This window comes from Chanos chanos, chromosome 3, assembly GCF_902362185.1.
Source record: "Chanos chanos chromosome 3, fChaCha1.1, whole genome shotgun sequence".
NCBI classification, from domain to species: Eukaryota; Metazoa; Chordata; class Actinopteri; order Gonorynchiformes; family Chanidae; genus Chanos; species Chanos chanos.
In genome coordinates, this window is record NC_044497.1 from 6,199,075 (window position 1) to 6,227,072 (window position 27,998).

A 27,998-nucleotide genomic window follows, 5' to 3' on the forward strand; every position below is an offset into this window, starting at 1 on the left:
CATGCGAGACATCCGTGCTACTGGTGAGTCAACTACTTTATTTAAACCAACCTCCTCACCCTCAGTATCGGTGGTGGGCTGCAGGATCTTGTCTTCTCGACAGTTACAGTGGTGTATGTAAGATCATGCAGGAAAGATCTATCTCGGAACAATCATCCATTTGTTTTAACATGAAAACCGTATGATAAGGTGTTAGGCTACCAGTTCATTCTGTCCTGCAGATGACTGACTGCTGCATGTACACTCTGGTTAATAATTGTGCTGTATTAAAGACAAAACTTGCCTCTGGTTGGTCATCTGAACAGCGTTAGCTGTGAAGCCTTGCAGTAGCAAACATCAAACTCAGCAGGAACAACACCACTACAATGTTTATTAAAACTACACAAAGATAGATAGATAGATAGATAGATAGATAGATAGATAGATAGATAGACAGATAGATAGATAGACAGATAGACAGATAGATAGATAGATAGATAGATAGATAGATAGATAGATAGATAGATAGATAGATAGATAGATAGACAGACAGATAGATAGATAGTCATAACAAAACAAAAAAGGGTTAAAAAAAGTCATATTTTTACTGCGATGAGAAGAGAAATGTGAAGAAAGAACTGAGACAGTGTGAGAAGTGTGAAGTGGTAAATTCCTAGTGTGATGTTGTGTTCAATCCTTGACAACTGAAAGAGATACTTCATTTGTTTATGAAATGTTGGACTTTAATGTAATGTAATGTGTTGATCTGTGCCTGGAGCTCTTATGAGTAAGACTGGAGGTATTTTTGAACCGGTTGTGGTCTACTCCCTAGATTTCAACGTTCTTCTCTGTCCAAACTGTACACTCAACAGTTATTGTCGACAGTGAACTACAGTGAAATCAGCCTAAATGAGATGGGGTATGAAGAGCAGTTTGATCAGTAAAAGCATCAGATCTGGTTAACTGACAGCGTGTCAGAAAAACTGTGTTGATTTTCCCTTTAGAACTAACAAGTCGAGTTCACAGGACAAGTGACAGCTATTAGTGTGGTTTTTCTTCTCCATTTCCTTCCTTTTGAAACGGTTTCATTTTTTGAAGGTTAGTTAGTTATAGTCTTTACTATTAGATTGCGTGGAAATGAGAGGTATACATGCTTTTATGTAGACTTTTCCCTCTAATCACAAATTTCTCAATATATTCACATCAGCAAGTATTTACTAGGTGTCCAGTTTATTTTGTATCAGTGGATTTTGGAAATGCATCTTTGAGTAGAGGGCAAATAACCATAAAAGGAGTTTTTTATGATGGATTTTTTTATAATCCCAGTCCACTCAATTTTTCATCTCTTCACTTCAGAGTTTTCTCCCCGGTCAACAATATTTACAAATATAACTAATTGTGGAATAGTATATGCAGCAGATCAATGTATCATACCATTTGCCATGTAGTGTTTATCTCTTTGAGCCTGAGACCCCGCCCCTCGTGCCTATGCAGACTTGGGAAGTAAAACTCCGCCCCTCTTCCCAGTCTGTAACCGATATCACAGGGGTAGGTTGAAAAGTTTAATCACCCATTAATGTATTCAATCTTATTTTCAAAGATCATATCTAAGTTCTTTCATTTATTATTAATAATATATTATGTACTACTAAAGAACACGTTGGTGAAATATAACGGTTTTTATTGAGTTATTTATAGCATATTCATATCAGCTGTTTGACCAGCTGTCACTAGGCAACGCAGCTAAGATTTCTTTCTTTGTAGTGTTTTCGTGTGGTTTTAATGTTGCTAGTGAGCGAAGGTCCTGAAAATGTTTTTGTTATTGTCAGGTACATTTTTTTCTTTCATACATCATTATTTTTATACATATATAAGATTATATAGTGTACATATAGTATTATTAGTTATACATTTTGTACACTGTGTTCTTCCCAGTCTGTAACCGATATCACAGGGTGTTTTCGTGTGGTTTCAATGTTGCTAGTGAGCGAAGGTCCTGAAAACGTTTTTGTTCTTGTCAGGGAAACTATAAATAAACATTAGCGATCACACTTTAATCGACTTGGAGAGGTTATTAAAAGGAAAAAAATCACAACGCAGAGGTAGAGATAAAAGAAGAATTAAGACCGTTACATATATATAGAAGTGTATGTAAATACACCATATAGATGAACTGTTAGCATCTTCTGTTTTCATCATACCCACAGTTACAAAAGTGCAAACGTGACAAACTTATTGCACCACATAAAAGGAAGTAAATGCGTTTCTCTTTATTAAAAATAATTTTCTCCCGAGTGTCAACGTTAAGAGCTGTAAATTTATGTTCTTTTAGTGAAAGGTATTTAAATGTTGACATTAATATAGCTCAGCATCTTACCAATAAATGACATATTGACAGTACAGGAGGTAGCAGAACATACATTTAAAATTAAATACAATGAAATTGTTCACTAAATCCACAGACTTCATGAGAAAGACTTGCGCAGACAGCTGAACCAGTGAATATGAGTGTGTGTGTGTGTGTGTGTGTGTGTATAACCAGACATGTAGATTTACATTAACACTATTGTCTATCACATCTTGATGTGTAAAACAAATAAACAAAAAAATAATAAAACATTCAACTCTAAGACAAAAATAGCCACAAACAATTCATAGGCTATAGGTCACTGTGAAATTTTGTATTACAAAACAGAATTGTGCCAAAAAAAAAAAGAAGAGAAAAAAGTGCTGTTTTTCACGTGTACTTGAGCCCTGTGTGGAGAGACCCTCTTTTTAACCAGTGGTTTCAAATGGTCTCTCGCTCTGTGACCATTTTCACCTCTGTGTATTCTCTCTCCGATCCAGCTTTAGGTTCCTGATCAGATCTTCAAGTCATTGCAAAACACTGGCAGAATGTTTTATCAAAAACTCATGCAAAGGTCCAAAACACATGAACACAAATAAAAGTCCCAAATTAAAGCAAAAAAAAAAAGAAGGTCTAAACCCAACTGAGGTTACGGGGGAAAGTAATCACATCTGCCTAATTTAAACTCAAAGACTGAGCAACATAACATCACAGAGGCAATGCTTAAACACATCTAAATAAACAAGACATAGTGCAGCTAATGACACCAGACATGCACGTCTTCTGTAGACTTCTGGTATGACATGGCTCCCTCTAGTGGTAAATAGAGGAACAGTCCTCATTTGTCTGACTCGTGATTGTGAATCTCACTCTGTTCTACATTGTGCTTCAAAACAGATGCATTACATGTAAATGTGTGATTAAAAGTCAAGCAAAACGTGTGTACTGTACGTTTGACAGCCACTTAGTAAATAAATGAATACATCAGTAGAAAATGGAGAGGAGTCATTTTGCCTGGCTTGGATTTTCCTCTTGTTTCACATCAGACTTTTTGAATTGTGTCCCTCTGAGACATAGATCAGATATTAAACATTTAGATGCTTCTTGTCTCTCTGGCTCTTTTCTGTTCTTGGTAATTGCTATTTGTTAGTTTCCAGTGTACCTCAGTTTAATGGAGGTAAAGTCTGTGTTTTGTTCTATGCAGTACCTTTTACTGGATTGACTGTGACTTAGTATTGCATGACAGACTGAAAGTGTTAGTACAAAATTAGCCATGTTAGCCATTGGCTAGTTGACCAGTTAGCCATTCGCTTGTTGGTGTTGTAAGAAAAATATCGCTTTGCATTATGATTGTAATTTTAGAAGGAAAATATGCGTCATGACTAATGTCGTGATGAAGTATTAATATTATAGGGACCTGTGCTTGCTCAATAACTATATACTGCAGAATGTATCTGTGTGATAGAACAATGAGTTGTAAAATTATGCACTCGTGTAAACCTTAATTGGCACTCTGTGGGCAGACATCTGCCCCTTAAAGGTATTTTCACATCTTCCTCAGTATGTATGTGACTATTAGTGAGAATTGTTTCATTACCCAAACATGGTTCTATCTGTTCATCTATGTACCAGTTTTTTTCTCAGGCAATTTCAATATTAGGCAAACAATGAATCTGTTCACTGTTTCATACTGAAAAAGTTCGTTTTGAGGAAGATACTTCTGAATCCTCTTACCACCTGTTACTGTTACCAAGGAGGATGTGCAAAATGTTCTTTCTCTCTCTCTCTCTCTCTCTCTCTCTCTCTCTCTCTCACTCACTCACTCTCTCTCTCCCTCTCTCTATCTCTCTTTCTCTTTCTCTCTTTCACTTTCAGAACCACTGGTCAACTCATGGCCCAGTTATCTAAGGTTCTGATCTCTCATCTGCCAGACACCAGACAGATTCTGTCCTTTGGCAGTGGTTACGGTGGGAGCTCTCTCCTGGGCAAGAAATGTTTTGCCCTGCGTATTGCTTCTCGAATAGCCAAAGACGAAGGTTGGTTGGCTGAACACATGCTGGTGAGAGACTCAAATCCAAGACATGTCCCACAGAGAGGAACCGAGAGATTATATATATAAATATTGTTAAGTTTAGAACGTAATTCTAAACTGTTATATTTGGTCTACAGGAGATTATAATCATAAATAGTATAATTTGTTGGGATTACAATTTCTCTGTATTTCTTCTGCATCAAAAATAAATCTGAACTTTGCTGAACACTGAAAATCTCACCGGCCTGCAATGAGTAGGATCTGGTTTACTCCTTTACTCCTTCGCTGGTTAAATGTATCTTTCTTTCTTTCTTTCTTTCTTTCTTTCTTTCTTTCTTTCTTTCTTTCTCTCTCTTTCATTCAGATTTTGGGAATCACTAACCCTCAGGGTTACAGCAGTACCACTGTTATAACTACTGTGTCACACACATAGAGTAATACCCAATCATGTTTCAGTTATTATCTGATACAACTATAGCCTCTAGGTTTAGTGTTTAGGCTCTACACAGGATATTTGTAATCCTGTATTGTTTTAATTCAGTATTTTTAAGTTGTACATGGGTTTCTAAATTGCCTTTGTGCTGTCTTAACGCTGCAGGCATTACAAACCATAAGGTGTACTTATGTATTTATTACATATAAACAATGATTAAAAAAACACGTATCTTACATTAGTGATGTTATATATCAGCCTGTTTGTTTGTATCTCTCAGGAAAACTCAGGGCCATCAACCCAGAGAATGGCTTTTTTGGCGTAGCCCCCGGCACATCCTCAAAGACCAACCCTCACGCCATGGCAACCATCACTAAAAACACAGTGTTTACAAACGTGGGTGAGACCAGCAACGAGGGGGGGCGTGTGGTGGGAAGACCTGGATCTCCCAGCTCCGGGTATCACCCTGACAGACTGGCACGGGAAATCTTGGAAACACGGTAAGTGAGTGGAAACAGCACCACCTGGTGGGCTGATCTGGAATCAAAGCACTAGCCCTGAATCTTTTTACACAGTGTGCGTGTGTGTGTGTGTGTGTTTGTGTGTGTGTGTGTGTGTGTGTGTGTGTGTGTGTGCTTTTGTGCCTTCAAATATTTATAATTCACTTCAGACAAGCAGAGAATTTAGACTTAGATTGAAAATATTGAATATAAATTAACCCTGAAAGCATGTATATTGTCCTGCACTAAGTTTGGGACAATATAAAAAGTCTGAAAGTTCAATTTAAACAGATGGTATTCCTGTGTTGTATCTAGACAAATGATATCTTACAAAAAAACACCATAACAGTATTAAGATGTCACTGACGCAGCATGAGTGTGTGTGTGTGTGTGTATGTGTGACTGTGTGTGTGTGTGTGTGTGTGTGTGACTATCACCCAGTATTTGTGAGGTTTCAGTACTTCTCAGTGTCTTCTGGCTCTTTTCTTTGCAGTGTCTACTCCCTGTTACACTGCCCCTAACCAAAGATACAACTCAATTAACAGTCACTGTCACACAAAAAAAAACCCATCAGTTTCACAGAGCAGCTCAATACAAGTCGCATTCTACATAAACACGTAGTCCAGTAATACATCTCTGTGATTAATTATAATAGATATAAACAGTGACTGCAAGTGGCATGCTGCCCCTGCTGTGTTTCGTAGGAGACCCCACACTGTGCGCCCACCCAAACTCCAGGTTCTGTGCTCCAGCCGCCCAGTGCCCGATCATAGACCCCCTGTGGGAGAGCGATGAGGGTGTGCCCATTGATGCCATCATATTTGGGGGCAGGAGGCCAGAAGGTAAGGTGTCCAGGCAAAACAAAAAAAAATTAACTCAGAGATTTTTTTCACTTCCACAGTTCACAAGAGATCATCCAGTCATGAAACCCACTCACTCAGGAATCATTTATAGTGTCATGCTTCAATATTTTAATACATTTAGAATGATATATTGTTGTTGATAAATAAAACATTTTGAATTTGCATTTATGAATTTAAATGCAAATTCAAAATTTATTGTTCGTCAAAGTGACAGTTATTTCTGATGTGTGAAGGCTTCTCTCGTGGAGTCGTTTGACTGACAGAGTGTCAGGAGAGACGTGTAATCAACACAGTAACCATGAACATTTTGATCATTTTGATTTTTCTATTACGTTTCTTTGTTATTCCCACTGTGTTTTCAATATGTTCTGTGATTTGATTTTGGTATTGCTAGATAACTAGTATAACAGAATACTTTCTAGAGAACTTTGATAATGATCTTTCTCTCTGTGTCTGTATTCCTCTCTCTCTCTCTCTCTCTTTCTCTCGTTCTTTACATCTAATCTCTTTAGACTGTAATTAACTTTGTCTTCATCTTGAAAAATAAAACAGAACATCATAGATAAATAAGAAATTGGTTTATTCCTTCTGTGTTATGTAGTCTTTTCTCTCTCTCTCTCTGTCTCTCTCTCTGTGTCTCTCAGGAGTGCCACTGGTTTATGAGACGTTTAACTGGCGTCATGGTGTGTTTGTTGGTGCTTCTATGAGGTCAGAGTCCACAGCGGCTGCAGAGCATAAAGGTGAACATAGATGTCGTTTAGTAGCCTGAGAATGTATCATCCTACATGTATGATTATAGGATGCAAAGCTCCAGTAGAAACAGCATCACTTTCATGAACCATCATTATTTCCACTGAGTGTTTTATACGTTACGTATTGAAGATATTACTCATCCATTATACAAAAACCTTATTCAGGGAAGTGAAATCAGCAGGCCTGTGCCATGGTTGATACTGCTGAAGTGCATAACCACAGAAAACCACAGAAGTTGCCTGTGGTGTCATTAGCCACAGGGCTAACACTGGTTTACCATCATTAGAGTTGAGTTGGACAATTAGTCCTTAAATATCAATGAAAAATTAACCATAATTAATGGTTGTGAGGGCTAATGCTTTCATTGGATCTGTTCTACGTCTGGAGTGGAGATAATCTGAGAAGATGGTAACCTTGTCTCTGTTTAAAGGGGAGCATTTTGTCAGACTGTTCTGTTTTTATTCCTTGTTCCACAGGCAAGGTGATCATGCATGACCCCTTCGCCATGTGGCCGTTTTTCAGCGATAACTTCACAGACTACCTCGCCCACTGGCTAAGCATGGAAACACGCAAAGGCCCCACCCAGCTCACTGTTAATGAGTGGGTTAGCCATTAGATCATTTAACTTAATCAGTGCCTCTGTGCCTTACTTACATTTCACCACAGGATTTAAAACTTAACTGAATGTTTACAAGCTATCAGCCAAAGCATCACCAATTAGACACTAGAACATCTAGACACTAGTTTATCACACTGTTTGCTCAGCTGACTGTAATCTGTTTCTGAGTGAAAATTTAACCTTTCCCATTCAAAGCAAAGCAAATGGACAATCATCTATTGAAGATTCCAGCTGTAAGTGTTGAGAGGTTGACAGGACCTTAGTGTAGCTCTGTTAGTCTCATGCTGCTGAAAAGTGGGATTACACAGAGGTTAGATTTCACATTGTGTTTTAACGGTAATGCAGTTTATCTGTTTATGGTCCTCCTCCAACCAAACCAAGAACCTGGGACACATGAAGGACACATTCAGGGAAGGCACCAGCAGTCAACCAATACAATGTTTTAATTACATTCTAATCCAAAGAAAATCGTTTGTTTTTTTTTGTTTTGATTTTTGTTTTTTGTAATGAACCTTGATAAGATTATGTTTACACTTAAAGTAAACTGAAGATTCCTGGACCAAAGGTTGCTGAACATGTTTTTCAGCAAAGGAATGTGAAAATGTCTTTATTATTGGAGACGATATTGAATAAAGGACCTCAAATTGACTGTCTCTGGTACTTATTTCTCAAAACACACACATGCACATGCACATTCGCACACACACATACACACACGTGCACACATGCAAACACCCGCACATTAGTTTTTACAGATTTTATAATGTATGTGTTTAGCCTTGAGGGTACCTTAGAGATGGAAACGGTTTAATAAAATGTTTAATGAGAAGGAGTTTCACCAAAATCCAAAACACAATCCAGGAACGGTGGTCAACAGAACAGGCTAAGTTCAGAACAAGCAGGAAGCAATGGCATACAGAGGATATGAAAACCAAGTAATAGGTCACAGTCAACAGGGCTCCTCAACTTCTCATACTGTTTTCAGAGTTACTAAGTTTGGAGACAGCAGGCTGTATGGTTGGGTGACCCAACGAACTGTTCCATAGTGAAAATGAGTTAAAGAAATGACTCAAACCAGTGACACAAGACACAGAAATAGACAAATTCACCATGAGATTTAATTACCACATGGATTTTGCATATTTTTTATTTCCAACAAAAATATGTTGAAAATCTTTCCATTTTCATCATGCGCACAGTTACAAAAGTACAAACGTGACAAATTTATCTCACCACATAAGAGGAAGTAAATGCATTTCTCTTTCTTAGAAATCATTTCTCCCCTGAGTTTCAGCCCTAAGAGCTGCCAAGTTTCTGTTCTCTTAGTGAAAAGACTTAAAACACTAATATTAATATAACTCAGCATCTGATAACAAATAAATTACATACTGACAGGATAGGAGACAGCAGTACAAACATTCGAAATTAAATACAATGAACTTGTTTCCTAAATCCAAAGATTTAATGAAGAAAAGTTGTGAAGGCAGCCGAACAAGTGAATGTGTGTGTGTTTGTGAGTGTATGTGTGTGTGTGTGTGCTCCTCAGAGAGTCAAACAGATGTCAAAATGTTTTTAATGTTTTTCTGCTTTGTTTTTGTTTTTACAGCGTAGACTCCAAACTACTATCACCTTACTACACTACACCAGTAGAGATGTTCTCGGGATGTTGCAAAGATGCTCACAAGTCTTTGAGCTAAAGTCCAAGTCAACTCTCAAGTCTTTGGTCACAAGTCCAAGTCAACTCTCAAGTCTTTGAGCTAGAGTCCAAGTCTACTCTCAAGTCTTTGGTCACAAGTCCGAGTCAAGTCTCAAGTCTCTTATGGTTGTAATGAGCTTTCTATCATATGCTGCATGCCATCCGGTCTGATTACAACACTGCATTGCTCTATCTGAGAAGTTCAGAGCATGTACTGTGTTATCATCACTCCTTTATCTATTAGCCTACAGTATCAGCATTGATTAGTTGTTTGGTATATGATCACTTTAAACAAGCAAGGCAATATGAAAAAAGCACACACAACGAAAGCTTTCCTTTAAAAGGTTAGTAAGTGTATTTTGCAACACTTTTGTTATTTTTTTGTTCTGCACACACAGGATAGATAGTGCTGTTCGTCTGTGTTTAGGCTACCCGACCATTTTTATAGTCATGGCAAAGCCAGCACTCTATAAGAACAGGTGTGGCAAGAAAAACACACACTCACTCATCTTTTCAAAATATTCAGCGAACGCCAGTCTAATCAAGTTAACCTCCCACAGCTACGAAACAAGTAACAAGCTAATGTTCGATAGCTGATGCTGAGCTAACATGTTTGCTAACCGTCCATAGGCGCTAACGTCTACTTGTCTTTCACATTATCAAGTGACTCACTGACCTATCCGGGTGCGTTTTGAGGTGCCTGATCAAATTTGTTATGGTCGATCCAGCATTCTTTATTTTGGTACCGCACACCTTGCATTTAGCCATTCTTTTGTTTGGGCCTTGTGTGAAAGGCATTATAGCCAAAGGTTATCACAAGTGGCACAGCAGCTGCAGGTGTGCTCGCCATGGTTACGGTGTAGTTGCTGCGGCTTGCAGTCATCTATAGCCGCACGCATGCGGAGAGTTACGCATGGTAATAAGGGAGGCAATGACATCCAGCTCGTCAGACATGGACTTACTGTTAATGTGGTAAAAAAAAAAAAAAAACGTATTAATAATAATAGCAATAAAAGATCAAATAAAGATTTTTCACGAGTCCAAAATCTCAAGTACGGGTTGAGTCTCAAGTCTTGTGAGGATTAGTGTCAAGTCAAGTCGCAAGTCACTGTGTGTTCGACTTCAGGGCAACTCGAGTCCAAGTCGCAAACTTGAGTCCCCATCTCTGACATGTTGACCTCAAACTAACTGGGCTGACTGATTTATTGTAGACTTTTGGATTACGGACTTTGGGCAATACAACAAAAAAGAAAATCAACAAATACAGTGCCCACTCAAACAAACAATCAACTAGTTGAACTGAGGACTTTTTAAACAGATCTGCACTAACATTAACATTCACATTAACACAATCCTCTATTTCATCTTCATGTATAAAACAATAAAAATGAATGAAACATCAGGCTTTAAGAAAATACCCACAAATAGATCATAGGCTATATTAAATTTTCTATTACAAACAGAATTGTGTCAAAAAAGTGCCTTGCATCATGTTTTCTTCACTACGGAGTAGATGCCCTCTTTTTCTCTGCCAGTTTCAGGCGGTCTCTTAGTCTGCAACCCCTTTACCTCTGCGTACTCTGTCTCTGATCCAACTTCAGGTTTCTGGCTCGGTCCAGATGTGTTTTTGGTCTGAAGTTTAGAGAAGTCTATCTCACCATAGTGGATCTCATCCTGTTTTTCACTCTGCTTCAAAACAGATGCATTAAATATAAATACATGATTCAAAAAAACAGGCAGTTGATGTCATAAAATTGATTTTGAGTGACAGGTGTATCCAATAATAGTTGAGCCACTTTTGGTGGAAACATCTTACCTGGCTAGGATTTTCCCCGTTCAAAACAAACAGAAACAATAAGTTTGACAGCTATCTAGTACATAACTGTGTACACCAATAGAAAATGTGGAGCCATTTTACCTGACTTGGATTTTTCTCCTTCTTCATATCAGACTTTCTGGATTTTTTCCCTCTGAGAAATAAATGAGACATTAAACATTTAGCTGTTTCTTGTCTCACTGGTACTTTTCTATTCTCGGTTATTGGCATATGTCTTTTCAGGTCTGAAACTGATGTACACGATAACTGACTTATAACTGTAACTGACTTATATCTGGGTTTAACTTGTACACATATATGTGTGAAAATTTGTACAGTGTTCTACAGAGGGATTTCCACTCTTAGGCAATGAAAGAGAAGACAACTGCATTTGCCTTATGATACAGACGATCAGCACACAAAGCAGAAGTAGAACTGCTGCTCCTCCAGCACAGCCAATGTCCATCATCACTTTTGACTCAGGCTGTCCTGTAAACACAATAAAATCTTATTGAGTTACAAGGGACACAGAACTATTTCAAACAATGGACAATGACAGAAGTCAATGACCACTGTGGAACATGGGAAAAAGGTTATGACACACAACCGCGGTAACATATCAATCAATTAGTCTAATTGATTATTTTCTTTCCTTTCAGATACAAGCATATTACCATCAATGTAATTTGTTTTGTATTCTAATTTTACAGATTCTTCACTCTGGGTTTATAGTGTCACTTAGTGTTGTCTTCCTTTATTTCTGACAGTTCTTCAGCCCTTTAGTTAATGTCATCTCTGTGTGTCAGTGTATTGTGTTTCTAAGTCATATATAATCAGTGCACTAAACTCACCCTCTATGGCCAGCAGGACAGAAGGTGAGTTGTGGGAACCCTGTGTGTTTGTAGCTTGGCAGTAGTACTGTCCCTGATCCTCAGCAGTCACACTCATAATTATCCTGCTTCCAAAGCCCTTTGGTGTCTGCTCTCCTTCTCTGTACCAGGTGTAGTTGTCCACTGTGGGATTGGCTTGGCTTTGGCACGATAAAGACACATTACTGCCCACTGGGACAGGATGAGGAGGCTCAATAGTGGCTTTAGTTTCCTTTGGGGAGACTTTGGAGGAGGAAAGAAAAGCAGTAAAAAAAATGTTAGCACTTTCACAGTTATGTGTGTGTATGTGTGTGTGTGTGTGTGTGTGTGTGTGTGTGGATCTATGTAGATCATTTCTCATGACAAGTTCCACTTAAAAAACACTTACACTCAACTCGAATCATGGTTGTCTCAGCACTGGTATAATTCTCACTCTCTGTTGGATAAGTTACGTTGCAGGAGATGTTGATCATGTGATGAGTGTATGAGACAGCGAAGGTCAGATTTGAGAAAAGTGAGGTGGTTTTTTTCACGTTCTGCCTGAACTGAATTAAAGGTTCCCCTGTTGTTAGTGGGGGAGACCAGGAGAGGACAGGGACAAATTTTGGACATGGAACATCAACAGAGCAGGTCAGTGTCACTGTGGTCCCCTCCTTCACTTCACCCACAAACGTCATGTTTGGTTTCTGAGGAGAGTCTAAGAAAACAGCAGACACAACAAATGTTAGTGTGATGTGCAAGGACTTTTTGTGATTAATGAAAAAGAAAATATTCATAAATGGCATAACTACTGTGCCAAATTTTCCCTTACCTGTAACAGTGATTTTTAAAGGTTTGTTTCTTACTGTCTCACAGTTAAATGTTGCTTTAAACTTCAGCATCTCAATTCTGAAGAAATACAGATCTGAATGATGAAGTCCGAGGCCGTGGAAGACTGTGGTGCAGTTGCTCTGAGACAGGTTTCCCACTAACTCAATCAGGCGAAATCCTCTGGTCAAGTTCGTAGTCCCATTGAAAACCACCAGACTGTCAGCTTCAGCAAACTGTGGTTTATGTTTAATCCAGACACCATAAACAGAATTAGATGATTTTCTCAGTTTGTCACTGAAGTCAAGAATGTAAAATGAACATGGAATCTGCACACAAGACCCAGCCAATGCATTAATTTCCCCCGGCAGAGAAATATTGTAGAACTCTGTAACATACAAAACAGCAAATTAAATTATTACACATATTTCACAGATCAAGTGTCTTCTCCAAGTCCTCTTATTTAGTCACTTCCTCACTGAATAGGGGAGCACAAAACATAATTACTTTCCTATTTTACAAGACTGCAGATCAAATACACAAGCGTAATTTAGAGAGTTTGTCTTTTCGTAGTTTGTCCACAGTATCTGTTAGAAGCTGTACAAGGAACTCACAAGAAACTCACCCTTTGAATAACCAGTCAGTAGAAACTCACCGTTTGAGTAACCAGTCATTAGCAGGCAGCTAAATGTAAGCAGAATCTGGATGCTGAGCATAATGATCAGTCCAAGATGAACACTACATATAAACATACACACACACACACACACACACAATGATGAAATTATTATTATCTTCAGATAAATTATCATCTTTGTCATCTTCATAATTCTGTGATATGCGGAGTGCACACTGGTCATTGGCCATGCTGTTTCAACTACAACATCATCATTTATCATCAACAACAAAAAACATGTTATGTTAATTTTTGATTTTTTTTTAAACATTATCCTTTTCCTACTTTACCTTTTTGTAATTTTTATCATGTGAATATCCATAAAGGTCAATTCTGTGATTAACCATCCTGTTAAGAATGATGTTGGGAGATAAGGGTTCAACTCTAACTGTTTTCAAACCTTTGAAAAAATATCAAAAATGTAACTAAAACTCTATGTGTGAGTGCATTTGAATAGAGAGTGGAAAGTCTTACCTCAGGGTATTCAGGCAGAAATAGAGAAGTTCTCTGATCTGCTGTGTTTTGTCAGACCAATTTGAATTGTCACGTGACAGTAAAGACAACTCCCCTACAGGGTGGACCTAAATGTACAGATCTTTTCCACCCTGATTGTGCTATTAGAATATACAGAGTGATGATCCATGTAAGATGTCTTAAGAGGACACGTGAAGGTCATTAATCTGAGTTTGTATGGAGTCTTGGATGACCCCTCACTCTGTTCAGATTACAATCATATTTACACCAGGGACATTCAGGGCCTGTAAACCTCAGCTGGAATTCAGTAGATTCAGAATCTACAGATTTCACAGATTAAACACTATATTTCGCTGACAGTAACTTACACTTACAAAACAGAAAAAGGAAGAAAGGAAGAAAGACATTCAAATGAATGTCAGTTGCAGCGTAGCAGTTTTTTTTTTTTTCATTGCCCCACAGTGAGGCAGTTCTCTTTCATTCTTTCTTTCGTTCTTTCTTACTTTCTTTCTTACTTTCTTTTTTCTTTTCTTTTTTTGTGAGTAGGACCTACATGTTTCACTAAGTCACTTGGTCACTCGGACACTTCCACCACCTCCTCTCTTTATAACTCCCTGTGTCGGGATATCTTATCATTAAGTAGTTCATTACATTTGATTTGCATTAATATTACTTGTGTCATTTGAAGTTCTATCACCCAAGTAATTTTTGTATGTATGTATATATGTATGTGCGTTGCGTTATAAATATGTAGTTGTATTAAAACGGACAACGACAGCATTAATGTTTTGCTATGTTTTCTATTATGAAAAAATACATATTCCATAATTTTTTTTTCAACAGTCTTGGAAATAAACCCTTTCAAAATGCTAAAAACACTTCCAGTGATAATAAAATATATTTTCATATCGATGGATCTTACTTCCCCTTACAACTCAACTACACATTTTGTTTCCTTATTTAAGACCCCTTAATTTGACTATTGCAGTTTGATATTTACTGTTCGCCTGTATCTTTGCTCAACTTTTGCTACTAGCAACGAAAAACAAAACAAGTACTATCAAACAAAAAAACACAGAATTGAGAAATAAATTGTCGGTCATGTTGTCAAATTGTCGGTCACGTATTTTTTGCCTGACGAACTTTTCCGATACGGTGGTTGTGGTGTATTTGAATAATTCTGCGAATGTGGTAAATTAATTGTCGGGCATCAAACTTGGCTTGACAGCTGTGCAGCCCACGACTGGTGAGTCAACTACTTTATTTAAACCAACCTCCCCACCCTCAGTATCGGTGGTGGGCTGCAGGATGTTGTCTTCTCGACAGTTGTGACGCTGTGACACTGTCCATTACAATATAGTGGTGTATGTAAGATCATCATGCAGGAAAGCTCTCTCTCGGAACAATCACCCATTTGCTTTAACATGAAAACCGCGTGATAAGGTGTTGGGCTACCAGTTCATTCCGTCCTGCAGATGACTGACTGCTGCATGTACACTCTGGTTAGTAATTGTCAGGACTAGGCTATAAACATCAAATTCAGTAGAAAGGACACCAATACAGTGTTTATTAAAACTGCACAAAAAGTAAGATCTTAGTAGTAAAGCAGTGAAGTGGTAAATGCCTAGTGTGATGTTGTGTTTAATCCTTGACAGCTGAAAGAGATACCTCATTTGTTTATGAAATGTTGCATGTTAATGTAATATAATGTATTGATCTGTGACTGGAGCTCTTATGAGTAAGACTAGAGGCATTTTTGAAGCGGTTGTGGTCTACTCCCCAGATTTCAACGCTCTTCTCTGACAAAGCTGTACAGACACCACAGTTATTGCAAATAAGATGAAGAGCAGTTTGATCAGTAAAAGCATCAGATCTGGTTAACTAACAGCGTGTTAGAAAAATAGTGTTGATTTTCCCTTTAGAACTAACAAGTCAAGTTCACAGGACAAGTGACAGTTACCAGTGTGGTTTTTCTTCTCCGTTTCCTTCCTTTTTAAATGGTTTCATTCTTTAAACTAAAGTTAGTTAAAGTTAGTCCACTCAATTTTTCATCTCTTCACTTCAGAGTTTCCCCTGGTCAACAGTATTTACAAATGTAACTAATTGTGGAATATTACACATAGAAGTGTATGTAAATACACCATACAGATGAACTGTTAGCATCTTCCCTTTTCATCATACCTACAGTTATGTTATGGGACTGGCGCAACAGGTGTTAGGATCCTGATAATACAGGGAATAAATAATTAGACAGGGAGACACGGTTTCACCTCACGAAATCCTCTAGAATAATAAGAGGAGATTGCTATTTCCACATATATACACCTACATGCAACTCTTACAAAAGTACAAACTTCACAAACTTATCTCACCATATAAAAGGTAAATGCATTTCTCTTTATTTAAAATAATTTTTCCCCCAAGTGTCAACCACATGAGCTGATGTTCTTTTAGTGGAAGGTATTTAAACACTTACATAACTCTTAATATAACTCAGCATCTTCTTACAAATAAATGACATATTGACAGTACAGGAGGTACCAGAACATACGTTTAAAATTACAAACGATGAACTTGTTCAGTAAATCCAAAAACTTCAGGAGAAGGACTTGTGAATACAGCTGAACCAGTGAATGTGTGTGTGTGTGTGCGCGTTTGTGTTTGTGTGTTTGTACGTGTGTGTGTAAACATAAAGTGTCTTCAGAGTGTCAGACAGACCTTGTTCTCTGTCTCTGTAAAGATAAACAGCTTTACTGCCCTACAATACTATTTGTTAAAAACAAATTCCACATACTAAAAACACCTATTCTAAACAAAGATAAGAGACACTGAATTTTAAAGGAACACATTGGATAGTCTTTTTCAGGTTTTTCAACGTGTGGACAACATTTCCTTGGAAGAGCATCCAGTTTTTTATTTTTTTTGAAACAAGGCTCTAGATTACTTGTAGGTTCTGGAATACCATTACCTCACTACACAACATCAGAGATGTTCTTTTAAATGTTGATTTCATACTAACTGGGCTGACTGATTTACTGTGGACTTTTGGATAATGGACTTACCATGGGCAACACAACAAGAAAGAACATCAATCAATACACTTTAAAAACTGACAGTGAACACAAAATGTTTTAACCAGATCTGTAGATTTACATTAACACTGTTCTCTATTACATCTTGATGTGTAAAACAAACAAACAAAGAAACAAAAATAAATAAATAAATAAAACATTGAATTCTAAGACAAAAATAGCCTACCCACAAACAATTCATAGGCTATCCGTCACCGTGAAATTTTGCATTACAAAATGGCATTGTGCCCCCCCCCCCCCCCACCCTAAAAAAAAAGAAAAAGAGAAAAAGGTGCTGTTTTTCATGAGTACTTGAGCACTGTGTGGAGAGACCTTCTTTTTCTATGGTAGTTCCAAGTGGTCTCGCACTCTGTGACCATTTTCACCTCTGTGTATTCTCTCTCCGATGCAGCTTCAGGTTCCTGATCAGGTCTTCAAGTCATTGCAAAACATTGGCAGAATGTTTTATCAAAAACTCATGCAAAGGTCCAAAACACATGAACAGAGATAAAAGTCCTAAATTAAAGCAAAAAAGGTCTAAACCCAACTGAGGTTATGGGGGAAAGTAATCACATCTGCCTAATTTAAACTCAAAGACTGAGCAACATAACATCACAAAGGCAATGCTTAAACACATCTAAATAAACAAGACACAGTGCAGCTAACGGCAACAGACAAGCACGTCCTCTGTAGACTTCTGGTGTGCCATGGCTCCCTCTAGTGGCCAACAGAGGAACAGTCCTCGTGTGTCTCATTCGTGATTGTGAATCTCACTCTGTACTACATTGTGCTTCAGAACAGATGCATCCCATGTAAATATGTGATTAAAAATCACACAGATGATATTGTAAATTAATTTTGGGTGAAAAGTGTATGCAATGAGTTTGACAGCCTCTTCGTAAATAAATGAATACATCAATAGAAAATGGAGTGGAGCCATTTTACCTGGCTTGGATTTTCCTCTTGCTTCACATCAGACTTTTTGGATTGTGTCCCTCTGAGAAATAGATCAGATATTAAACATTTAGATGCTTCTTGTCTCTCTGGCTCTTTTCTGTTCTTGGTAATTGCTATTTGTCAGTTATCAGTGTACCTCATTTTGTAATTAAGATGAAGTCTGTGTTTTGTTAAGTGGGTTCTATGAAGTAACTTTTATTAGATCAACTGTAATTAGTATTGCATGACAGACTGAAAGTATTTGTACTAAACACTTTACCATGGTCGATTAGCCATGTTAGCTTGGCTGTTGTATCTAATTTTGACCCTGACAGTGATGTCATCCAGGGACAATGTTGAGATATTAGTCAACCTGATACTATTTCCCCTGACTTTACATATACACCATAACACTTCTCTGACTAGTTCGTCGTTATCACAGGGGAGTAGCGAAACACTTTAATCCTGGCCTCAAATCTCTGAATACAACACAGATGTTTGAGTTGGTTCTTATATATGGGTTTTATTGTTACACATACTATATGTGTGGAAATTTACATGGGTTTCTACAGAGACTCTGAGGCAATGAAAGAGAAGAGAACTGCATTTGCCTTATGTCCAAGATGATCAGCACACAGAGCAGAAGTAGAACTGCTGCTCCTCCAGCGTGGCGAATGGACATCATCACTTTTGACTCAGGCTGTCCTGTAAACACAATAAAATCTTATCGAATTACACAAAACACAGAACCACTTCAACCGCAGGGGAACATGGGAAAGGGTTATGACACGGTACAAGGTTAACATATCAACCAATCAGTCTAACTGATTTTTTCCCTTTCAGATACAAGCATAATACCATCATTTGTTTTCTGCTCTTATTGTACAAATTCCTCTGGTATTATCATATTACAAGAAACACAGAGTTGCCCCAAACCAATCAGTCTAATCTATCATTTTTCTGTGTGTGTGTGTGTATGTCTCAAATACAGTGAAAATACTGTTTGTATTCGTCATTTTTTTAATCTGAATTATGCAGCTGCTGGGTTTAGTACCATATAGTATCACTTAGTGTTGTCTTCCTTTATTTCTGACAGTTCTTCAGCCCTTTAGTTAATGTCATTCCTGTGTGTCAGTGTGTTGTGTTTCTAAGTCAGATATAATCAATGCACTAAACTCACCCTTTATGGTCAGCAGGACAGAAGGTGAGTTGTGGGAACCCTGTGTGTTTGTAGCTTGGCAGTAGTACTGTCCCTGATCCTCAGCAGTCACACTCATAATTATCCTGCTTCCAAAGCCCTTTGGTGTCTGCTCTCCTTCTCTGTACCAGGTGTAGTTGTCCACTGTGGGATTGGCTCGGCTTTGGCAGGATAAAGACACATTACTGCCCACGTGTTAGCATTTTGACAGTTATGTGTGTGTGTATGTGCGTGTGTGTGTATGTGTGTGTGTGTGGATCTATGTTGATCATTTCTCATGACAAGTTACATTTACAAAAAGACTTACACACGACTCGAATCATGGTTGTCTCAGCACTGGTATAACTCCCACTCTCTGTTGGATAAGTTACGTGGCAGGAGATGTTGATCATGTGATGAGTGTATGAGACAGTGAAGGTCAGATTTGAGAAAAGTGAGGTGGCTTTATCCACCTTCTGCCTGAACTGAGTTAAAGGTTCCCCTGTTGTTAGTGGAGAAGTCCAGGAGAGGACAGGGACAAATTTTGGACATGGAACATCAACAGAGCAGGTCAGTGTCACTGTGGTCCCCTCCTTCACTTCACCCACAGACGCCATGTTTGGTTTCTGAGGAGAGTCTAAAAAAACAGCAGACACTCCAGCTTTGCCACTTGTGGTGTGTCAGATAGTGTTTTGCCATATTTTTAATGTGATGTGAAAAGACTTTTTGTGATGAATGGAAAAGAAATTATTCATCAACAGCATAACTACTGTGCCAATTTCTCTCTTACCTGTAACAGTGATTCTTAAAGGTCTGTTTCTTAGTGTCTTATTGTTAAATGTTAATTTAAACTGCGACATCTCAATTCTGAAGAAATACAAATCTGAATGATTAAGTCTGAGGCCATGGAAGACTGTGGTGCAGTCTCTCTGAGACAGGTTTCCCACTAACTCAATCAGGCGAAATTCTCTGGTCAAGTTCGTAGTGCCATTGAAAACCACCAGACTGTCAGCTTCAGCAAACTGTGGTTTATGTTTAATCCAGACACCATGAACAGAATTAGACGAATCTCTCAGTTTGTCACTGAAGTCAGAAATGTAAAATGAACATGGAATCTGCACACAAGACCCAGCCAATGCATTAATTTCCCCCGGCAGAGAAATGTTGTAGACCACTGTAACATACAAAACAGCAAATTAAATCATTACACATCTTTCACAGCTCAAGTGGCTTCTCCAAGTCCTCTTATTTAGTCATTTCCTTACTGCAGTAGAGGAACACGGAATATAATTACTTTCCTGTTTTACAAGACTGCAGATCAAATATACGACTGTAGGTATAGAGTGTTAATCTTTTTGGAGTTTGTCCACAGTATCTGTTAGAAGCTGTACAAGGAACTCACAAGAAGCTCACCTTTTGAATAACCAGTCAGTAGAAACTCACCCTTTGAATAATCAGTCAGTAGAAACTCACCCTTTGAATAATCAGTCAGTAGAAACTCACCCTTTGAATAATCAGTCAGTAGAAACTCACCCTTTGAATAACCAGTCAGTAGAAACTCACCGTTTGAATAACCAGTCAGTAGCAGGCAGCTAAAGATAACCAGAATCTGGATGCTGAGCATAATGATCAGTCTGAGATGAACACTAGATATAAACACACACGCGCGCGCGCGCGCACACACACACACACACACACACACACACGATTAAATTATTATCTTTAGATAAATTATCAGCTTTATAATTGTCATAATTCTGTGACATGCAAAGTGTACACTGGTCATTGGCCATGCTGTTTCAACTACAACATCATCATTTATCATCAACAACTAAAAACATGGATAATATTATGTTAATTTTTGAATTTTTTTAAAAATATTATCCTTTTCCTACTTTACCTTTTTGTAATATCCATAAAGGTCAATTCTGTGATTGGTCACTGTCTAATGATCCTGTTAAGAGTGATGTTGGGAGATAAGGGTTCAGCTCTAACTGTTTTCAAACCTTTGAAAAAATATTAAAAGTGTAACTAAAACTCTGTGTGTGAGTGCATTTGAATAGAGAGTGGAAAGTCTTACCTCAGGGTATTCAGGCAGAAATAGAGAAGTCCTCTGATCCGCTGTGTTTTGTCAGACCAGTTTGAATTGTCACGTCACAGTAAAGACAACTCCCCTACAGGGTGGACCTAAATGTACAGATCTTTTCCTCCCTGATTGTGCTATTAGATTATACAGACTGATGATCCATGTAAGATGTCTGAAGAGGACATGTGAAGGTCATCAATCTGGGTTTGTATGGAGTCTTGGATGACCCCTCACTCTGTTCAGATTACAATCATATTTACACCAGGGACAATCAGGGCCTGTAAACCTCAGCTGGAATTCAGTAGATTCAGAATCTACAGATTTCACACATTAAACACTATGAATTCACTGATGTTAATTTACACTTATTAAAAAAAATAAAAAGGAAAGAGAGAAAGAAAAACATTAAAATGAATGTCAGTTAGGAGTATAGCAGCTTTTTTCATTGCCCCACAGAGAGGCAGTTCTCTTTCTTACTTTTTTTTTTCTTTTCTTTCTTTTCTAATTTTAATGAGTGCATGTTTCACTAAACCACTTGGTCACCTCCACCACTTCCTCTCTATACCTCTGCGTGTTGCAACATGTCACCATTAAGTAGTTCTTCAAAAGTCAACAAGCAATGTAGTGCACATTGTGTTCGATTAACATCAATATTACTTATGCCATTTGCAGTTCTATTACCCAAGTAGTTTTGTATGTATGTATGTATGGATGGATTGATATATATGTATGTGTGTTGTGTTATAAATGTGTAGTGGTATTAAAACAGACAACAACAGCATTAATGTTTTGCTTTGTTTTCTGTTATGAAATACTCTTTTTCTCAACAATCCTGAAAATAAACCCTTTCAAAATGCTAAAAACACCTTTAGGGATGATAAAATAAATTTTCATAATTTTCATACAGATGGATCTTACTTCCCCTTACAATTCACTGCCTCTCACACCTACACCATTTATTTCCTTATTTAAAACCCCTTAAATTTGGCTGTTGCAGTTTAATATTTATTATTCGCCTGTATCTTTACTCAGCGTTTGCTACTAACAATGAGAAATAAACCAAATACTATCAAATCAAAACCATGGAATTGAGAAATAAACTGAATTATGACAGAAATTGTCGGTCACATTTTTTACTGAAGTGCCTGAAGAAATTTTCTGATACAGTGGTTGTGGTGTATTTGAATAATTCTGCAAATATGGTTGCAAATTAATAGTCAGGTATCAAACTTGGCTTGACAGCTGTGCAGTCCACGCGAGACATCCGTGCTACTGGTGAGTCAACTACTTTATTTAAACCAACCTCCCCACCCTCAGTATCGGTAGTGGGCTGCAGGATGTTGTCTTCTCGACAGTTGTGACACTATGACACTGTCCATTACAATATAGTGGTATATGTAAGATCATGCAGGAAAGATCTCTCTCGGAACAATCATCCATTTGTTTTAACATGAAAACCGTATGATAAGGTGTTGGGCTACCAGTTCATTCTGTCCTGCAGATGACTGACTGCTGCATGTATACTCTGGTTAATAATTGCCGGTTCTAGGCTAAATCGTGCTGTATTAAAAACAAAACTTGCCTTTGGTCGGTCCTCTGAGCAGCGTTAGCTGTGAAGCCTTGCACTAGCAAACATCGAACTCAGCAGGAACGACACCAATACAGTGATTATTAAAACTGCACAAAAAGCAACATCACTGTCAGGCAAAATAAGGCAAATTGTACGCAAGGCCAGAGAGCAAAGATCGACCAACCAACCAACCAACCAACCAACCAACCAACAGATAAAGATAGATAGATAGATAGATAGATAGATAGATAGATAGATAGATAGATAGATAGATAGATAGATAGATAGATAGACAGATAGATAGATGATTGGAAAGTGATTGGAATAATAAAAGACAAATAAGATGGAAGTCCCAGTTTGACAGTAGTCCTTATATATTCACGTGATCGGGTAAAATCCGTGCTGTGGTAGTCCTGACGTGACGAGCAGTGTGCTAAGAATAAATATTGCCGCAAGTTTAGTCCACAAGCAGATCAATGTCTGCAGTCAAAAGCAGATGGACTGTAAAGTCTGATAGCACCCGGCAGGAATGACCTCCTGTGTCGCTCCTTTACCACACCGGGGTTGGATAAGTCTGCTGCTAAAACTGCTCTTTAGCTTAACAACCATGTTGTGTAGGGGGCTGGGAGGATTGCACTGGATCACAAGCAGTTTTGCCCGTATTCTGTCCTCCACCACCTCCTCCAGTGTGGCCAACTGGGATCCAGTGACAGACCCAGTCTGGTGTATGAGTTTATTCAGTCTGCTGGCGGCCTTTGCTGTGATGCTCTCTGCCCAGCACACTATAGTATAGAAGATGGCGCAAGAACAGACTGGTAGAATGTATGGAGCTTCAGCGTTCCGCTCTGACTAAGTTGTACACACATTACAGTTATTGTTGACAGTGAACTACAGTGAAATCAGCCTAAATAAGATAGGGTGTGAAGAGCAGTTTGACCAGCAAAAGCATCAGATCTGTTTAGCTGACAGCGTGTCAGAAAAAACTGTGTTGATTTTCCCCTTAGAACTAACAAGTCGAGTTCACAGGACAAGTGACAGCGATTAGTGTGGTTTTTCTTCTCCGTTTGCTTCCTTTTGAAACGGTTTCATTCTTTAATCCAAAGTAGACTTTAATTCATTCTTTAATTCATGTTGACTACCTCCTTTTCCTCTCTAATCGCAGACTCAATGTATTCACATCACCAGGTATTTACTAGATGTCCAGTTTATTTTGTATCAGTGGATTTTGGAAATGCATCTTTTGAGTAGAGGGCAAATAACCGTGAAAGGAGTTGTTACGACTGTGGTGTTGAGGAGTGGTTTTTTTTATGTCTCTCTCCAGGTACCGCCCTCCCCTGTGCTCATCGTTACCATGAGTGGTTAACGGGCGCCAGTGCTTAATTGTTCACTGGAACCGGCTGTTTTAAAAGACCTGTGGAGACCCACAGACGGGGCCAGTGGGCCAGACGGCAGTGTCAACACTGTGTGTGTGTGCATTGTAAGTGACGTCTCTGTGTGTGTATTTTATTGTCTGATTAAAGCAGTTATGCTGTGTGTTTAAACTGTAGCTTCTGATGACGGCAATTACGCTCTGTGCAGCGTGGAGGAAGTAGTTTTGGTTATGACTTTTGGTTTTGTTGTAACCCTTTATTTTCACTTTTCTTGACTTATAAATAAATTCACAATTCACGTATTTCCATTTCCAATCTATCTTTCCCCCCTCGCTTTAAGTTCTTTTTCGTTACCCCCCACAGTCCCTAGACCTAACTCACAGGGACGTGACAGGAGTTTTTTATGATGGATGATCCCAGTCTACTCAATGTTTCATCTCATCACTTCAGAGTTTTCCCTTGGTCAAAAATATTTACAAATATAACTAACTGTGGAATATTATACATAGAAGTGTATGTAAATACACCATATAGAAGTACTGTTAGCATCTTGCCTTTTCATCACGCCTATGCTTACAAAAGTACAAACTTGACAAACTTATCTCACCATACAAAAGGAAGTAAATGTGTTTCTCTTTATTTATCATTCTTCCTCTGAGTCTCAACTTTAATGAACTGCAAAGTTTCTCTAATTTTAGTGAAAGGTATTTATACTCGCACATTAATATAGCTCAGCATCTTCTTACAAATAAATGACATATTGACAGTACAGAGGTAGCAGAACATACATTTAAAATTAAAAACGATGGACTTGTTCACTAAATCCACAGACTTCATGAGAAAGACTTGTGCAGACAGCTGAACCAGTGAATGTGTGTGTGTGTGTGTGTGTGTGTGTGTGTGTGTGTGTGTGTAACCAGACATGTAGATTTACATTGACACTGTCATCTATTACATAGTGATGTGTAAAACAAATAAACAAAAAAAAAACTAAAAAACATTAAGCTCTAAAACAAAAGTACCCACAAACAATTCATAGTCTATAGGTCACTGTGAAATTTTGTATTACAAAACAGTTTAGTGCCAAAAAAAAAAGAAATACAGAAAAAGGTGTTGTCCATCATGTGTACTTGAGCATTGTGTGGAGAGATCCTCTTTTTAACCAGTGGTTTCAAATGGTCTCTCGCTCTGTGACCATTTTCACCTCTGTGTATTCTCTCTCCGATCCAGCTTCAGGTTCCTGATCAGGACTTCAAGTCTTTGCAAAACATTGGCAGAATGTTTTATCAAAAACTCATGCAAAGGTCCAAAACACATGAACAGAAATAAAAGTCCTAAACTAAAGCAAAAAAAAAGGTCTAAACCCAACTGAGGTTACGGGGGGGAAAGTAATCACATCTGCCTAGCTTAAACTCAAAGACTGGGCAACATAACATCACAAATGCTTAAACACATCTAAATAAACAAGACACAGTGCGGCTAACGACACCAGACAAGCATCTCTTCTATGGACTTCTGGTGTGCCATGGCTCCCTCTAGTGGCCAACAGAGGAACAGTCCTCGTGTATCTCATTCGTGATTGTGAATCTCACTCTGTTCTACACTGTGCTTCAAAACAGATGCATTACATGTAAATGTCTGATTAAATTCAAGCAGTTGATACTGTAAATTAATTTTGGGTGAAAGGTGTATACAATAAGTTTGACAGCCAATTAGTAAATAAATGAATACATCAATAGAAAATGGGGTGGAGCCATTTTACCTGGCTTGGATTTTCCTCTTGTTTCACATCAGACTTTTTGGATTGTGTCCCTCTGAGAAATAGATCAGAGATTAAACATTTAGATGCTTCTTGTCTCCCTGGCTCTTTTCTATTCTTGGTAATTGCTCTGTGTCAGTTTTCAGTGTACCTCAGTTTGTAATTAAGGTGAATTCTGTGTTTTGTTAAGTGGGTTCTATGCAGTACCTTTTACTGGACTGATGAAGTATTAATATTGTAGGGACCTGTGCTTGCTTAATAACTCTATACTGCAAAATGTATCTGTGTGTTAGAACAATGAGCATTTATTATATAGAATACAGGGTCTCTGTGTGTCTGCAACACCTGGGAACAAACATCAAGTATCCTGTTCTCCATGAGAAAAATGATCTTGTATACTCCCACACATGTCCTTGGAAGTCCATCTCACTGTATGAAAACCTCTGCACTCCTTAACCCTAGTGAGAACTGCACTTCATCTCTGAGGTGCGCTTCTCCCATGCATGTAAAATTAAAAAGAAATGATTCATCACATCTGAAGTTTGTTGTCTCTGAGAATTAGCAACTCTCATTACAGGGGACTCCAAATTTCCCTTACGTTGTCTGGCGGTGAGGATGGACACCCCACTGTCCGTCTCCTGAGCCTGGACTGATGGTTAACTCTGCACTGGAGTCTTAAAATCAAGACCTGTCCACTTGTGATTGGATAACCAAAATGGTATCTAATGCTAGGTGTAAACAGGGCCCAGAAAGACTCAGGGAAAGTTTCGCTCCAACAAGGATCCCGGCTGACAGTGGGTGCTCCACACATTTAAGGAAAATAAGTAAGATGTTATGAATCATTCTTATTCATTTGAAAAATAAAATTTGTAAAATGTGTCTGTGTGGTAGAACAATGAGCATTCATTATATAGAAGACAAAGCTTCGCTCTTCACAACATAAGGAAAACCAGGCCTCACCTGACTCAGTGTGCCACCCAACCAAGTAACAGTTATTTCTGATGTGTGAAGGCTTCTCTCGTGGAGTCGTTTGACTGACAGAGTGTCAGGAGAGATGTGTAATCAACACAGTAACCATGAACATTTTGATCATTTCGATTTTTCAATCACGTTTTTTTGTTATTCCCACTGTGTTTTCAATATGTTCTGTGATTTGATAATGATCTTTCTCTCGGTGTCTGTATTCCTCAGAGCATAAAGATGAACATAGGTGTTGTTTGGTAGCCTGAGAATATATCATCATACATGTGTGATTATAGGATGCAAAGCTCCAGTAGAAAAAGCATCACTTTCATGAACCATCATTATTTCCACTGAGTGTTTTATACGGTACACATTAAAGATATTACTCATCCATTACACAAAAACCTTATTCAGGGAAGTGAAATCAGCAGGCCTGTGCCGTGGTTGATACTGTTGAGGTGCAGAACCACAGAAAACCACAGAAGTTGCCTGTGGTGTCATTAGCCACACGACCAGCGCTGGTTTATCATCATTAGAGTTGAGTTGGACAATTAGTCCTTAAATATCAATGAAAAACTAACCATAATTAATGGTTGTGAGGGCTAATGCTTTCATTGGATCTGTTCTACATCTGGAGTGGAGATAATCTGAGAAGGTGGTAACCTTGTATCTGTTTAATGGGGAGAGTTTTGTCAGACTGTTCTGTTTTTATTCCTTGTTCACAAGCAAGGTGATCATGCACGGCCCTTTTGCCGTTTTTCAGCGATAACTTCACCGACTACCTCACCCACTGGCTGAGCATGGAAACAAGCCCCAACCAGCTGCCGAAGATTTTCCACATTAACTGGTTGCGAAAAGACCCAAAGACCGGCTCCTTCCTGTGGTCGGGCTTCGGCGAGAATGTCTGCATGCTGGAGTGCATCTTCCGCCGTTGCAAACATAGCTGAGAGGATGAGGCTGCGAAAAAGAGCATTGTCGGATGGGTACCACAAGAGGGCGCCATCAATGTGACAGGCCTGGGAGGCAAGGTGGATATGGGAGCCCTGTTCGATCTGCCAAAACCCTTCTGGCAGAAAGAGGCCCAGGAGCTCCGATCTTACTTCACCCAACAGGTGGGGTCTGACCTCCCTTCCCAGGTGGAGGCAGAGCTGAGAGCACTGGAGGAGAAAGTGAGGGATTGAGGGATGGAGAGAGAAAATAAA

The 27,998-nt window shown here is 38.5% G+C and overlaps 1 pseudogene; it reads left to right on the forward strand.

Moving 5' to 3' along the window:
• Position 1: 1 nt before the first annotated feature.
• On the forward strand, positions 2-27,998 carry LOC115806453 (phosphoenolpyruvate carboxykinase [GTP], mitochondrial-like; annotated as a pseudogene).